Source organism: Aethina tumida, chromosome 2 (assembly GCF_024364675.1).
Source record: "Aethina tumida isolate Nest 87 chromosome 2, icAetTumi1.1, whole genome shotgun sequence".
In the NCBI taxonomy this organism is placed as follows: domain Eukaryota; kingdom Metazoa; phylum Arthropoda; class Insecta; order Coleoptera; family Nitidulidae; genus Aethina; species Aethina tumida.
This window is the reverse complement of record NC_065436.1, coordinates 31,587,698-31,603,401: the sequence shown is the minus strand read 5'-3', so window position 1 is coordinate 31,603,401 and position 15,704 is coordinate 31,587,698. Positions and strand designations below refer to the sequence as shown.

Here is a 15,704-nt window from a genome sequence, read left to right as displayed (position 1 = left end):
ACTACTTATTTTCAAGGATATTAAATTCATTAGAAAATTTTATTTTTAATGAAAAATACCTTTATGACATTTCCTTAATTTTTAACTATGTCCTGAGATATTTTTTTTATTAAAATGTGTACAGTTTTTTGTTCTCTATTGAGTTATTCATTAAAATTGAATTAAAAATAAAAACATTAAATGATGTTTCCTTTTTAAGTGAACCATACTATATAACTTAAAAGTATTCTAGTGGTATGTTACAATAAAAAACAGTAAATTAAAATAATACACATATATAATTTTTTATTCAGCAAATTAAAAAATTACTACTATTCTTATTATAATTAATCTTAATTGCCAGATTATGCATAATATTTAAATTTTCTACGGTACATACATTAAATATATTTTTATAAAGTAATTTCAAACAAGAACTTTTTGTTCTTAAATATAATATGTATGTAAAGTAAACATGAAAAATGTGGCCACACATATTTGCATGCACAACATCAAAATGCCATTTGCCAAGATGAATCCGCATAAATTTCCCGCTTATTATAATTACATTGTCGCTAACGAGCAACAATATCCGTCCAAATAAGCACAATAATAAACTTTCCAAGTCCTAAACCGTACAGCGACGAGGTTGTTGTTTTTTCCTGAGACCATAACTTTATTATTTATAACATGTATGTTAAATTATTGTTATTAGTTTTACCTGACTACGCCAAATATGCAGGTTGCGTCAGCACATATGCATTTCCTGTTGGTGGTTGCATATCCAGAATATTTATATGCTCCTTGCGACTAGACGGAATCTAATGGGCGCTGGAGGAAGACCGTGAATTTCAAAGATACTCCATTCTCACTTTGTCCCCGTACACAATTTGCTTGAAACAATGCGGATGAATTAATAATATGTTGTACGGCACGACTGTGATATTTAAAAACATCCATTAATTAGGCCTGTAACAAGTTGATATTTAGATTCGGTTTAAGGTTGCTTTCTCCGTTATAAATTCTTTGTGATAAATACGTCAATCAAGCGGTTAATGCGCCGGGTCAAAGGTGCAGGTTGTTAAAATATTTTTACCATGTTCAGCAATAGTAAACAAATCAATTATGCGAACAGAATTTTTAACGCCCGAGTTTATCTCAACGGCCCAAAAATTTTAACGAATTTCAGGAAGCAACAACTCAATTTAAATATTAATGGTCGGATGCCTCGCATTCTTGTCGTTTCTGGTGCAGATTCGAACGTTCCTCGCCGCATTTATTTACTTTTCACACTAAACAAAGTGGTTATCATGCAAATCGTCTCGAAAACCGGACCGCACATAAAACCGTCGATCCGGTTCTGTTGTCGGCGCTCCATCTCCGTCCCGCCCGCACCTTCGACGGGGCTTTTAAAAAGCTGCCAAGAATGCCTTACACGCCATCGAAGATAATTGTGCAAACACACGCGCTAGCCACCAACAAGCGTGGAGAATTTCATTTTCGAACCAGTCGACCAGTTTCTTCGTTTTGTACCAACGCCGGATAATCGCGCTTGTTTGCTTTTTACGGCGGGACGGTATTTAATTAATTTCGAACCGTTTGCCTTATCGCGGGCTGCGGGGGGACGGGTGAAAGATGCGTTTGTTGCGGGGGTGGCTAAAATGTGGGGGAACGAGCGGAGACATCTTGGGATACATCTTAATTGCTCCAGAACAAGCCATTAATAACTTCTTAATGGTATTGAAAAAAATCTTTTATAAATTGATTTTTTTAAACTTAGTTTCTTTTAATTTTTTTTAATTTCATAATTATTTTATTAATATTTGAATTTTAACTATTTTAATAAGGTTTTTTAAATATAATGAATAATAACAGAAATTATAATATTTTGTATTTATAGTTTGTTTCAATTTGATCGTGAACTTTATTTAAATTTATAAATTAATCTTTTAAACTCAGTTTCTTTTAATTTTTTTAATTTCATAATTATTTTATTTATATTTGAATTTTAACTATTTTAATAAGGTTTTTTAAATATAATGAATAATAACAGAAATTATAATATTTTGTATTTATAGTTTGTTTCAATTTGATCGTGAATTTTATTTAAATTTATAAATTGATCTTTTTAAACTCAGTTTCTTTTAATTTTTTTAATTTCATAATTATTTTATTAATATTTGAATTTTAACTGTTTTAATAAGGTTTTTTAAATATAATGAATAATAATAGAAATTATAATATTTTGTATTTATAGTTTATTTCAATTTGATCGTGAACTTTATTTAAATTATAATATTAAGTTATTCTGGAGCAATTTATTAAAAAGTTCAAAAATATTATTGTAATTTATATTAATATATGGTCATAATATAAATTAAAAAGCATTAAAAATTCAGAATTTCTATAAAATTTAAAATCTAATAAATTTATAAAATACAATAATTCGCATGCATAATGCTAACAATTAATAGAAATTAATAAACTTATTGTAATAAATCCGTTTCTTTAAATATTTGATTTTTGAAAATTCTTTATTTATTTTAAGATTTTAGAATATCAGTTTTAATAAACTTTTAAAAATACATTGGAATATAAGATATTTAAAATATTCATAACTTGAATTATTGATTTGTTTCTAAAATATTAAAAAATGTAGGTACAGAAAAGCATATATACAAAAAATATTACTTCTTAATTTTTTTTAATATCATTTTTTAATGAATTTTTAGAACTAAATTAAAATATAATATTTTTATATTTTAAATTCGTGATCTGCTTATAAAATATTAGAATATGAAGATACTGAAAAGCTTTTATACAAAAATTTTGTATAATATTAAATATTAATTGTTGTGTTATATATAACATTATTTAGGAATGAACAATTATTATATGTATACATATAATATATATGCGTGACATATTAAATTATCCACGAAAAACAAAAGTTTATAAAAATTAAATTTAATAATTAATTAATAACAATATATTTTATTAATATTTCTATGTATTTAATTTTTTAAGAATATGTAATTTATTATATTTTTTGAATTTGTTAGTTATTAAATTTTTAAATTTTATTTTCTAAGACTATCTGATTATTTTTATTCTTCGTTTAATTTCTAAAAAATATTAAGATTTTGCAATATTTGTATTTTTTTAAGGGTAAGGAGTGTGTACAAAAATAAATAACTAATTTTATGTTTATTTTTTAAAAAGTATAATGTTGGTTTATAAACGATGTAATAAGAATTTTTTGAAGTCTTCAATAAACTTGAGAAGTAATTTTTTTTTTTAATTTTTATTAGAAAATCTTAAATATTCGAAATATCAGAGCAACCTAAAGTATTTCTAACTGCTCATTTTGATTTATAATATAAAAAAGTAAGAAGTTTGTTATTAAATTTTATTTAATTTTATTTTCTAAGACTTTCTGATTATTTTTATTCTTCATTTAATTTCTAAAAAATATTAAGGTTTTGCAATATTTGTATTCTTTGAGAGGGTAAGGAGTGTGTACAAAAATAAATAACTAATTTTATGTTTATTTTTTAAAAAGTATAATGTTGGTTTATAAACGATGTAATAAGAATTTTTTGAAGTCTTCAATAAACTTGAGAAGTAATTTTTTTTTTTAATTTTTATTAGAAAATCTTAAATATTCGAAATATCAGAGCAACCTAAAGTATTTCTAACTGCTCATTTTGATTTATAATATAAAAAAGTAAGAAGTTTGTTATTAAATTTTATTTAATTTTATTTTCTAAGACTTTCTGATTATTTTTATTCTTCATTTAATTTCTAAAAAATATTAAGGTTTTGCAATATTTGTATTCTTTGAGAGGGTAAGGAGTGTGTACAAAAATAAATAACTAATTTTATGTTTATTTTTTAAAAAGTATAATGTTGGTTTATAAACGATGTAATAAGAATTTTTTTTAAGTCTTCAATAAACTTGAGAAGTAAATTTTTCCTTTTAATTTTTACTAGAAAATCTTAAATATTCGAAATATCAGAGCAACATAAATTATTTCTAACTGCTCATTTTGTTTTATAATATGAAAAAGTAAGAAGTTTGTTTGAAATAAATGCGTTCTTTGTCCTGGAGGACAATTTTCGCTAAATCCTTTATATGCCTTTGTAAAAAATCTCCGTTCATTACAGCAAAAATTGGCGTTTTGGAGCGCGGCAATCCGAAATAAAAGCCGGCTCCCAATTGTGCGGCATCAGCGGCCAAATATCCATTGTTGTGGCAGTGCGCCCTGGGGAAATAAGAAACGGTGGCCGGTATCGCTCTTCTTTTTTAAAAACACTTTCGTCCGCCCGACCGTCCTTTCACCTATATTATAATTATTTACCAAATTGATTTATAAACCGGAGGCGGGGAATGCGGTCGCCCGTTCTGCGCTACCGGCTCGATTTATTAACCCGCTAAGTAATTTAATGATGCCTGCCTACAGGTTCCATTAAGGTTTTAAGTAAAATTCAGCATCGCGCACTGCGAAAACGGCAGCAGCAGTTCTTTTTACAGTTCCTGCTTCCATCGCGCACCTCATTACCATCGACACAGAACCGGCAACAATTTTAATTACGCCGTGCACAACCGGGCAACCGACCGCGGCCTTAATGCAGAACAGTTCAGAAGTAAAACCGCACGCCGGATTGTGGACGGCGTAGTTGAAAACCGAAATTAATTGGCGCCGGTAATTCGCAATTCTCGGAACAATTCTGTCAACTTATCGCGTTGTGGTGTTCGTCTTTTGTCTGCCATCCGGACGGGACGTGGAAAAACGAAAAATACGTGCCGATACCGGAAATGCATTAGCGGCGTTTTATTTTTAAGCTTTCGCCCGAAAATAATGGTTTATTTTTACGACACGCCGTATTACATATGAAACACTATATTATTAGGAAGTTATTAGTGGCTTGCTCGGGAGCAATTAAGATGTCCGCAATCGCGTTGTCGCCGTTTGTTTTTCGACATTCTTCACACCCCCGCAATTGTCTTTTATTATAAATGATTTGATCTCATTTCACTTTTTATAGAAATGTTTTCTATTTCAGAAAGTTTACGATAAAATTTTATTTGTTTGAAAGGAACTATGTATAATGCTACCTAAATATGTTATTTTTCATTTTATTTTAAACAAACTTCTAAAATAGACCTTCTTCTAAAATCTAAAATTTTAAGTTATTATTGTAAAAAGACAAGTTTAAGAATAATAAATTTATTAAATAAATTTGTTAATATTTTACCTTAACGTTATGCAAATCCAAACGTTTTTTATGAATTTTTTTTTATATCACATCCATATATTAATATAAATTATATAAAATATTATTTATAGGATCATTAAATTTTATTAGAATACTCGATAGTTCTTACATTTTTTTTATTTTTTTTTTTGGGTTTAAGAATATCGTATAATATATTGATTGATAGGATTTTTAAAATATTGTATTTTATATACATTTCAATAAATTCGTTTCGGCAAAATAAGGAATAAATTACTGAAATTTTATTTCAATTTTTTAATATTTCTCTTTAGATTTTAGAAGATATTATTAATGATCTTTTCAATTTCAAATATTAATTGATAGGATTTTTAAAATATTATATTTTAAATCTATAACTCCTTTCAATAAAATAAATGGGAATAAATTACTGAAATATTATTTGGATTTTTAATTTTTTTTCTTAGATTTTAGAATATAGTATTTAATGAGTTTTTAAAATATATTGATTGAAATATTATATTTTAAATCTATAATTCGTTTCAATAAAATAATCAGCAATCAGCAAGTTTATTTTTTAATGTATTCTGTACACCTATATTTTTCAAAAAAGTCATAATACGAATATAACATTTCACTTTGAACTAAAAATTTAAACAATTCACCTACTTTTCTATTATCTATCTTTCTAATTTATCAATTTTTTCAAAATATACACAATATAATGATATTTTAGTACAAATAAATAATAAAATATTATTAAATAATCTTTGGAATTTAGATTTATTTAAAAAAATTTAAAAACTAATAAATTTGTATAGTATTTTATATAATAAATATTTTTTAGCTTTTTCATTTTGTAAAACTATTTCTCAAAATTTTTTCTTAAAGTTCTAGAATACATAATTAATCAGCTTTCAAAATATACTGATTAATAGGAGTTTTAAAATATAATTATTGTAATATTAATTAAAAATTAAAGTTAATCAAAATTTATATTGCGGTGACATTTAATAAGTTTATTTCTTATTGTGATGGTATTGATTAAATTTAATTTTCAGTCAAACAAAATTATAATTGATACATTAAAAATTCTTCACTTTAAATAGAAGTTTGTAAATTTAGTACGTGAATTTATTGAACAGTGCACGACATTTTTTTTTATTCTTTGAAACTAATAAATTGTTGTGTACCTGCATGATTAATTAGTTATTAGAAATAATATATGCTCAAAATTTACGTATATTTAAGATTTCAAAAGAAAAAATTTCCTAAATTTGGATTATATTCCTAATTTATCGGATTTTTTAAAATATACAATATTATTGTAGTAGAAATAAATAATAACAAAATATTCAAATAATCTTTGAAAGAATATTTAAATAAAATTTAAAAACTAATAAATTTGTAAAATACAAAGATTTATTTTTCAGATTATTCATTTTATATAAAAATAAATTTTAGAATATAGCATTTTGAAATATATTGATTAATATGATTTTTAAAATATTATAGTTACTGTAATTTTAATAGAAAATTGAAATTAAGCAAATTTATATTACCATTACATTTCTATAATAAATCTATAATTTGTTTCAATAAAATAATAGGGAGTGGATTTACTGTAATTTTATTTGGAAATTGGAATTTATCAAATTTATATAACGGTGACATTTCACAATTTTATTTTTTATTCTGATGACACTAAATTAATTTAAAATTTTCAGTAAAATAAAATTGTAAATGACACACTAAATTACTAGAAATTGCTTAAAATAGACAATGTTTTTAAATACCGAATAGTTCACGATTTTTTTTTGAAAGATAAGCAACCTTAGTAAATTGTTGTGACATTTGTCTGTGTCCTAATTTAGTGTCATTCGTGTTTTTTTGTTTAAAACCAAAATGCGCCGCAACAAAAGTTAATCTTTTGCCATCACGCCAGAGCATCGATCGCGTCCGACGCTGAAAAATTGGGCCGCATTAAATATTTAGGGCATTTATTAGGACCGGCTGCGACGGCCACGACAATGCACCATAATTTGTAAAACGCTAATGCCACTTTTGTTCCCAGGGCAACACTTCACGCAACCCTCTAATACTAATTGTCGGCTGGATGATGATGATTAATAATTATAATTGTGACGTGGAAAATCAATAATCTCACCCGTCACACACACATACAGACACACAGAGTTCTTCAACTTTCATAACGTTAAAGTTTAAATCGTGCCAATTAGTTGATTGCGAATTTCTCGGGTAGTTTGGCCACGTTTATTACGCATAAAGGGCGGTTAGATACTAATCCAATAATTTGCATGTTTATTATAAACGCATTAAAGTGGAATTTGGACCGCGACCCATAAACTCCATTGCTGTTTAGGAGGTGCTCGTGTTTCACTTTGGCCGCCATAAATTTTCATAAACGGGCTCAACCCCAAGCCACCGTCGAGCAGTTCCTTTTTATTAGCCGGCGATGGAATAAAAGGGACGACACAAAGTAAATCTCGAGACGTAGAGAAGCGTTTTATAGTCGTGTTCGCTTCGGTCAATAAATCGGTGTGTTGGTTATTCGATTAAATAATATTCTGGTCCGATCATCTGTAACTAATGTAAAATGCACATAAAACGGGTTTACGATCCGACGAATATTGAAATCCAATTAAAGTGCGCGAAGGAAATGGAGACCATGGGATTCGAATCGGTTGTCAATCAGTCCGCACCATATGGAGCTGTTTGTGTTTGTTTATTAAAATTTTATTTGGTTCGGTTACTGCGATGTACTCGGATAGGAAGTGACGGATAGCACCCAAAATAGAAAATATAATAACGATTCCAACTTAACAACCATTGTTGGTGGACCAATATGGAAATGTTCATTTAATCATTGAATGAAACTTCGATATTACCGAATCGGTAACGTGTTGAATGCGGTTCGTTGAACTGTTGCAGTAGTGTTTCAGATTTGCTCTCAAAATCCTACAGTTTGTGTAAACAATAAAAATTACAAGACACAATTATACTCAGTTCTTATCCATTAGTCCATTAACCAACCTGTTCAAATGTCGTGGCATTAAACAACAGAATATCAATTTACGGTAAAAGAAAATGAGTCGTTAAAAATAATTTATGAGACTTAGAATTTATAAACTAGATATTATAATTAAAAAAAAAGGTTTTTTTTTGGGTCTTTTTAAGTTTTGAAAAAGAAACATTTTTTATAAATCAACATTTCTATTTTTTCAAAAAGGTTAGTTTTTCTATAATTTTCCTTATTAGATGGAAACTATTTGTCACTTTAGACTACAGTTAATTTTTTATCTTCATTGATGCTTTTAAAAATTAATATCCATATTTTTTTGGTTATAATAATATCATACTTAATTAATTGTATTATTACATATTAATATAAATAATTTAACTTATTTATTTTTCACTCTGATAATCATAATTATAAAATTACATAATTATCCTAATATGAGATTTTTTATAAAATAGACAAAATACTCAGATTAATTCAATTAAATTTTTAAACTAATAGATTTGAATAAAACATTAAAAATTGTAAATTATTAATATTTGTACACAATATTAATATAATAAAATTTTTATTTAATTTAAAATATTGTTTTTTAATTTGGTTATTTCTAAGCATGTACATTTTTTTCGATAATTTAATATAATAAATATGTTGAGTGTTATGATTTTATGTGTTTTTGCTTTTGTCATACATAAAGATTATAAATAATTAATTACGTATTAGTATACAGTTTTTTATTTTGTATTCACTAATAATAATTATTTTAAAAATAGATAATCTTTATAATTCAGATTATATGAACTAAAAACTTATAAACTTAATAAATACATAAAATAAAATAATAATAAAATATTTTTTAAATCAATCATTAATATTTTAGTACATTTTTTAAATGATTTTTGTGTTTTTGCTTTTGTCATTCATAAACATTATGAATTATTATTTTTTTCTGTAAAAATTAGATGGGAACCAATTTGTGAGACTACAGTTAATTTCTTATCTTCATTGATGCTTTTAAAAACAAATACACTAATATTTTAAAAATTAATATCCATATTTTTTTAATTAAGTTATAATGATATCATAATTAATTGTATTATTATTAATATAAATAATTTAGCTTATTTATTTTTCACTCTGATAATCATAATTATAAAAATACAGATGTTACATAATTATCCTAATATGAGATTTTTTATAAAATATACAGAATACTCATATTTTTTCAATTAAATTTTAAAACTAATAGATTTGAATAAAACATTAAAAATTGTAAATTATTAATATTTGTACACGATATAAATATAATAAATTTTTTAATTAGTTTTAAATATTGCTTTTTAATTTGTTTTTTTCTAAGCATTTACATTTTTTCGATAATTTAATATAATAAATATGTTTAGTGTTATTATTTTATGTGTTTTTGCTTTTGTGATACATAAAGATTATAAATAATTAATTACATTTTGGTATATAGTTTTTTATTTTGTATTCACTATTAATAATTATTTTAAATTAATTAATTAATTTTAAATCAATATTTTAATTTTTGTACTTTTTTTAGATAATTTAATATAATAAATGATTTTTGCTTTTATGATTCATAAACATTATGAATTATTAATTTTTTCTGTAAAAATAAGATAGGAACCAATTTAGATTTTCTCTTAAAATCAAAGAAAATTTAAGATTTTTCAATTAATATGAATCAAAATTATAAAATAGTAATTTCTTATGTTCCTGTAAGTTTTTAAGAACATTATTGTACCTTTTAATTAATTAAATTCATATTTAATTTTTTTAAAAAAAAGTTGTAGTCTACAAAATTTGATTGTAAATTAATTGTATAAATAATTCTGTTTTTTATTTTGTAATCAGATATTATACTATCATCCTAATATGAATTTAATATAATAAAAAAACAATAATAAAATATTTTTTGTGGTTTTTATTTAAAATAATCACCTGTTTAGCATCTATTTTTTGTGCTTTTACATTTGTCATTAACGTTGTGAATTGTTAAGTTTTTCTTTGAAATCTGGATTGGTACTAACTGCGACATCAGATTTGCTCTCGGAACCCCACGGTTTTTTGAAACAATGAAAATTAGAACAAGACAAACACAATTAAACATAGTCGCACACAGTCCATTAACCGACCTGTTGACCTGCGGTGCCACTAAAAAAACATAAAATATCAACAAGCAAACGCGTTGCCAATCCAATCCGACGTCGGATATAATTACCGGGAAACACAGCCACAGATAATTTAGCATGTTGATACCGAACCACCTCTGTCTCATCAAATTCAAACAGATTACACGGTCGTACGTTTTGCGTTTAACAAGTTTCATTACACCGCTCGGGGACTTAATGAGTCGTATTTAACCGGACTTCATAAAACCGATTAATGTTTATTCGCCGGCCGTTATTAGCTGTTTATAACAAATCTTTCGCACGCAAATTAATCGATGTTATTAATAATTCGAGCGGAATTAATAAGTACCATTTAGTTTAACCGTAATGCGTGCCACATTTATATCCGTGCGTTACACATTTATGTTAATGATTTAATCGGGATTTGCGGACACGAATTCGCTGCTTAAAATTCACAAATTTGCGTTTAAACAAATGGAAATTGGAAGGGTTTTAATTATTTCGTTTCTCGTTAATTGAATCAATTGAAATTGGCTAATAATTAACATTAATATTAATTGATAAAATTTAAAATCCGTTTATAGTATTATTTAACCTATTAGATAACTTAACGCTTTTAAATTCAATTTAATATTTAAAACAAATATGGAGAAAAAGCAATAAAATTAATACTTACTTTAGCTCTTTGTATTTATTAGTTTTTTAAGATTAGTCACCTTTAAATATGAATATGTATATGATTTTTATTAGTTATGAATTTGTTAAGGAAAAAATTTCACTTGCTTTTAAGTATTAATTTGTATTCATGATGATTGTACTTTGTACGTATGTTTTGTATTGTACGTTATTATACGTATCTATGGAATTGTTTAAAAATTTTAAAACATATTTTGGGTATCACTTGGTGTTTACTACCATTTCTTTTCTTACATTCAATTTTCAAATATTTAAATTTTAGCTAAATTCAACAAAATCAAAAATATGTCTTAAGTCTTAAGTTATTAGTACCACTTGATTTTATTGATCTATAAATTTCTTAAAAATATCCAGAAGACAAAAATAATATATAAATTTCTTTTATTTTAAATTTACTTTAAATTTTATTTTTATAATTTATTTTTCAGAACTGTTTAATATTTACAATATATTTTTTCAAAATTTGTATATATATTAATAATTAATTTGTAATAATTTATATATAACAAATATTAAAACTACTATATCTTTTTTATTGCATTAATTTTTATCCTTCCTTTTATAATTTTGAATTTTTGGAAAATTAACACAAATGATTAAAACAAATAAAAAATAAGAAGGGGAACGAACAATAATTAAAAACATTTTATTTTACACCTGAACTTCTTCAACTTTTAATTATATAAATTTTAATTAAATCCATTAAAATCAAATAAATGTCTAAGTTTTTGAAATTGCTTGATTTTATTGATAATAAATAAACCATCTCTTATTTTAAATATACCATTAAATTTGGTTTTTAAAATTAATTTTATTTTTTAAAACTGTTTAATATTTACAATTTTTTTCAAATGTGTACAATTTAGTCTATAATAAAATTCTATATTACCTTTTTAAGTTTGTTATTGATGATTTATGCCATTTTTTTAAAATTAAATACATTATATTATTTTTTGTGTCATTTTTATATAATTTAATTTAAGGAGAATGAAAAAATACAACAACTGATTATACACTCTTTATTTTTTTAAACATACATTACCATTTTTAAAACTAATACAACTTTTTATTGCACTAAATTTTTTATTATTTTTTCAAAAATTAAATATTTAAATTATTACAAAATCCATTAAGTAACTAATAAATCTCTAAGTTTGTACTATTACTTGACTTACGATATAAAATAATGTGATTTGTATTGGTTTATGTCATTTTTTATGAGAACCAAAAACAATAAATCATCTTTTATTTTAAATTTACCATTAAATATGATTTTTATGAATATTTTTTAAAACAATGAAACTAAAACAACAAATTTTCATTAACATTCATCTGAATTTAGTCGTAATTAAGTTTAAGGAAACATTATTTTATGATTAAAAAAAAACCCTTTTAACTTAGTATTAGATTTAATTTATAATAATTTGTATATTTTCAAAGGAATATTAAAACTACTAAATCTAAATTCACTAAAAACACTGAAATAATTATTATAATAAAATGAAATTGTACTTATTACTTTTATTAATTTGATTTTTGGAAAATTAACACAAGTTATTAATAGAAAAAAAAAACATAGAATAAAAAACATTTATTTAAATTTTAACTAAATGCACCAAAATCAAATAAATGTTGTATATAACTTTTTTAGATTGTAATTCATGCTTTATGGCTTTTTTAAGTATTATGTAATTTTTGTATGTGTAACACTTTTGAAAACCATAAACTAAAATGTAACAAATTTTTTCAACATTAATCTGATTTTTAAGCTACAGTTGAAATATTGAATTTAGTTTAGTTTTATTTACTCGTAATTAAGTTTAAGGAAACTTTATTTTTCTTGAACTTTTTTAGACCAATATTAGACTTAATTTATAATATTTTGTATATTTTCTTAGAAATATTAAAACTACTAAATCTTTTTTATTTAATTAATTTTTTATACTTACTTCAAACATTAAATGTATAAAATTACAACTGAATTCCCCCAAAACTCCGAAATAATTAATATAATAAAATAAAAAATGCACTTACTTTTATAATTTTGATTTTTGGAAAATTGATATAAAGATTAAAATAAAAATAACAGGAAGGGGAACAATAATTAAAAACATTTAATTAGTTTTATTTTACGTCTCAAGATAAAAATACTTATTATTTTAACATCAACCTTTAACACGGTTATATAAATTTTATAGGTTTAAATCAGTTTTTTATGCGTTTTCAATTACTCGCCTCTGCTCCAACACCAGCCCATTTCGCTTGCACAGTACTCCATGTTGGCATTATGGAGACATAAAACCTAAAATTAGCCGGACCGCTTTCCGCGGAGCAGTAAAGTATATTGGTGTTTAGGAGGTCCTCGCATTTCACTTAAGACGTCATAAATTCCCATAAATCTGCCACATTACCGCAGGAGCTGCCCGCCCTCCTTCTCCACTCTCTCGGCCTCCCGAAGTTCCCGAAACAATTGATGTGGATGTTGGAAACGGGGCCGCTGACCCGGATACTTCTTTTTTTCTCCCGGTGCCGTTTGCAAAGTTTTATTTATTGGAGAAGTTTTATAACCGCCGCGCGCTCAAACTGTGGAAAAATAAACAAGAATTTGTACCACCTCCTCCCCCCGTTGGAAAATCGAGAGCCGGAAAGAAATAAATTAGGCTCCGATGTTTATTAACTTCTCAGTAGACTGTTCGGGCGGAATGAAAAGTTTTTAATGGGGTTTATCGATGGTGCCGTTTCAATGAATTGAATAAACAATCGGCGGCACGGCGAAAATTAATTTGTTTCGAACGACTGATGGAAATTCAGTTTTTAAGAGATTTTTTTTTTCTGGTTGCTGGCTGCATTTTAAGATATCAAATTCGTGCTTTAGTGGTGACTAACAAATAAACAACTGCGTTTATCAAGAGCAATAAAAGTAGATTACGATTTCCTTTCTTGTAATCGGATGTGTGAATTAATGTTGGCGAAAACACGAGCTGTATTAACTCTTTTATTTAGGCCAATGTTTGCACTAGTATTTAACACCGGAAAAATTAAAAAGCTTACATAATCTTTTTGTTTCAGATTCTCCATTTAGCTCTCTATTTATCTGAGGTAAGTTCCAATAAATAGTTTATAATTTGTCTTTTAAATAACTTCTTCTATAATTATTAGATTGTCAAGAAAGTTATTGCAGTTTTGTTATTTGGTTTCTTAGTGAGGACGACCAATTGAGGGCCTTAGTTAAAACCAATTCATGCTCCATTGTTCGAGAGCTTGCAATTACGGCCATGAAGTACTGTCAATAACTCGACGAAATGCACCAGAAATTGCAGTGTATGTATCCAGAATTGGTCCACAGAAAGAGGCATATTCTGTTCATGTAATGCTCGTCCACACGTCACATAATTGACACTGCAGAAGTGAAATGAACTAGGGTACGAAAATCTGATTAACCCACCATACTCACCAAACCTTTCTCCAATTAATTATCACTAAAACAATTTTTTACACGAGAAATGGCTTAAAAATCAAAATCAAACAAAACACCTTTAAAGACTTCATCGCTTCCAGAATTATTTCTTGTTGGCAAAAATATATATCAGAATAAGAAGCAACTGGATTCTTATTCTGGTTAATAAAGTTTAGTTTAAGTTTAGATTTGTGCATTTTATTTTTAAAGTTGAAAAACCCAATAACTTTCTTGACAACCTAATATATTTCTGGTGGCGCAGCCACTTAATTCGACAGCGAAATCTGTGAAGCAATTACCGAAAACGATTACCGCAAAAAAACCGTTGCTAAATGGCTGTTGAACCACATCTGGCAATGCAATGTTCGGATTGAATATTAAAATCTACAATTGGAATTAAAATTCCAAGGTCCGATAGATGTTTATCGTGCACGTTATTAATGTGGCTTTACCAAATGCGTTGACTCTTCTGACCATTTTTTTTCCTCTGTGCTGGTTGTGAAATTAATCTTGTTGGTTTTGTGGATATACATCTGAGTCATGTATTGAAAAGTTGAACTTGTCCCTCCGATCGAGATACACCCGAAATGTATCAGGTTAATTAAATCTTCCATTGGCGGTCGAAGACTTTTCAGTTGCACAATTTTAGTATTTATAATAAATGCGAAATAAGTAATTTAATCTAATAATTTGAGCGCCATATGTTCGCCTAGAAATTAAATAACCATGGGAATTGAGTTAAACAACAAAAAATTCTCGAATAACTCCGTTGTAGCATCTAGAAAAAAAATTATTTTAAAAATAAATCGCAGTTTGGAACAGTCATTAATTTTATTCAAGGTAAAATGATACGACACAATCTGTGGAGCAATTGGACAATCAAAATTCTTAGTGTCAAATGTGCGGCTACTAATAACCAATTATAAAAACGAAATAAACATTTTCGTTGGTAAAATTACAAGTTGAATAAAGACAGAAATTAATGGTGAAGCCATAACAATGGTTATTTGATATTCCTCGCATCGAGATAGGGAAAATAATTTAACAAATGTGACAAGTCCTCTTATCTCAGATCGAGGGATTAATATTCCGCCCAAATAAAAATAATATTTATATTTACTTTTCTTTGAATTTTATA

At 25.8% G+C, this 15,704-nt stretch overlaps 1 long non-coding RNA gene across 2 annotated transcripts in view; it reads left to right on the top strand.

Moving 5' to 3' along the window:
• Window positions 1-14,210, top strand: part of LOC109600447 (uncharacterized) — a 108,623-nt gene extending 94,413 nt beyond the window's left edge. For both annotated transcript variants that reach the window (XR_007547321.1, XR_007547322.1), the window contains one exon: window positions 14,179-14,210. This is a non-coding gene — a long non-coding RNA (uncharacterized LOC109600447). The remainder of the gene's footprint in view (window positions 1-14,178) is intronic.
• Window positions 14,211-15,704: the final 1,494 nt, after the last annotated feature.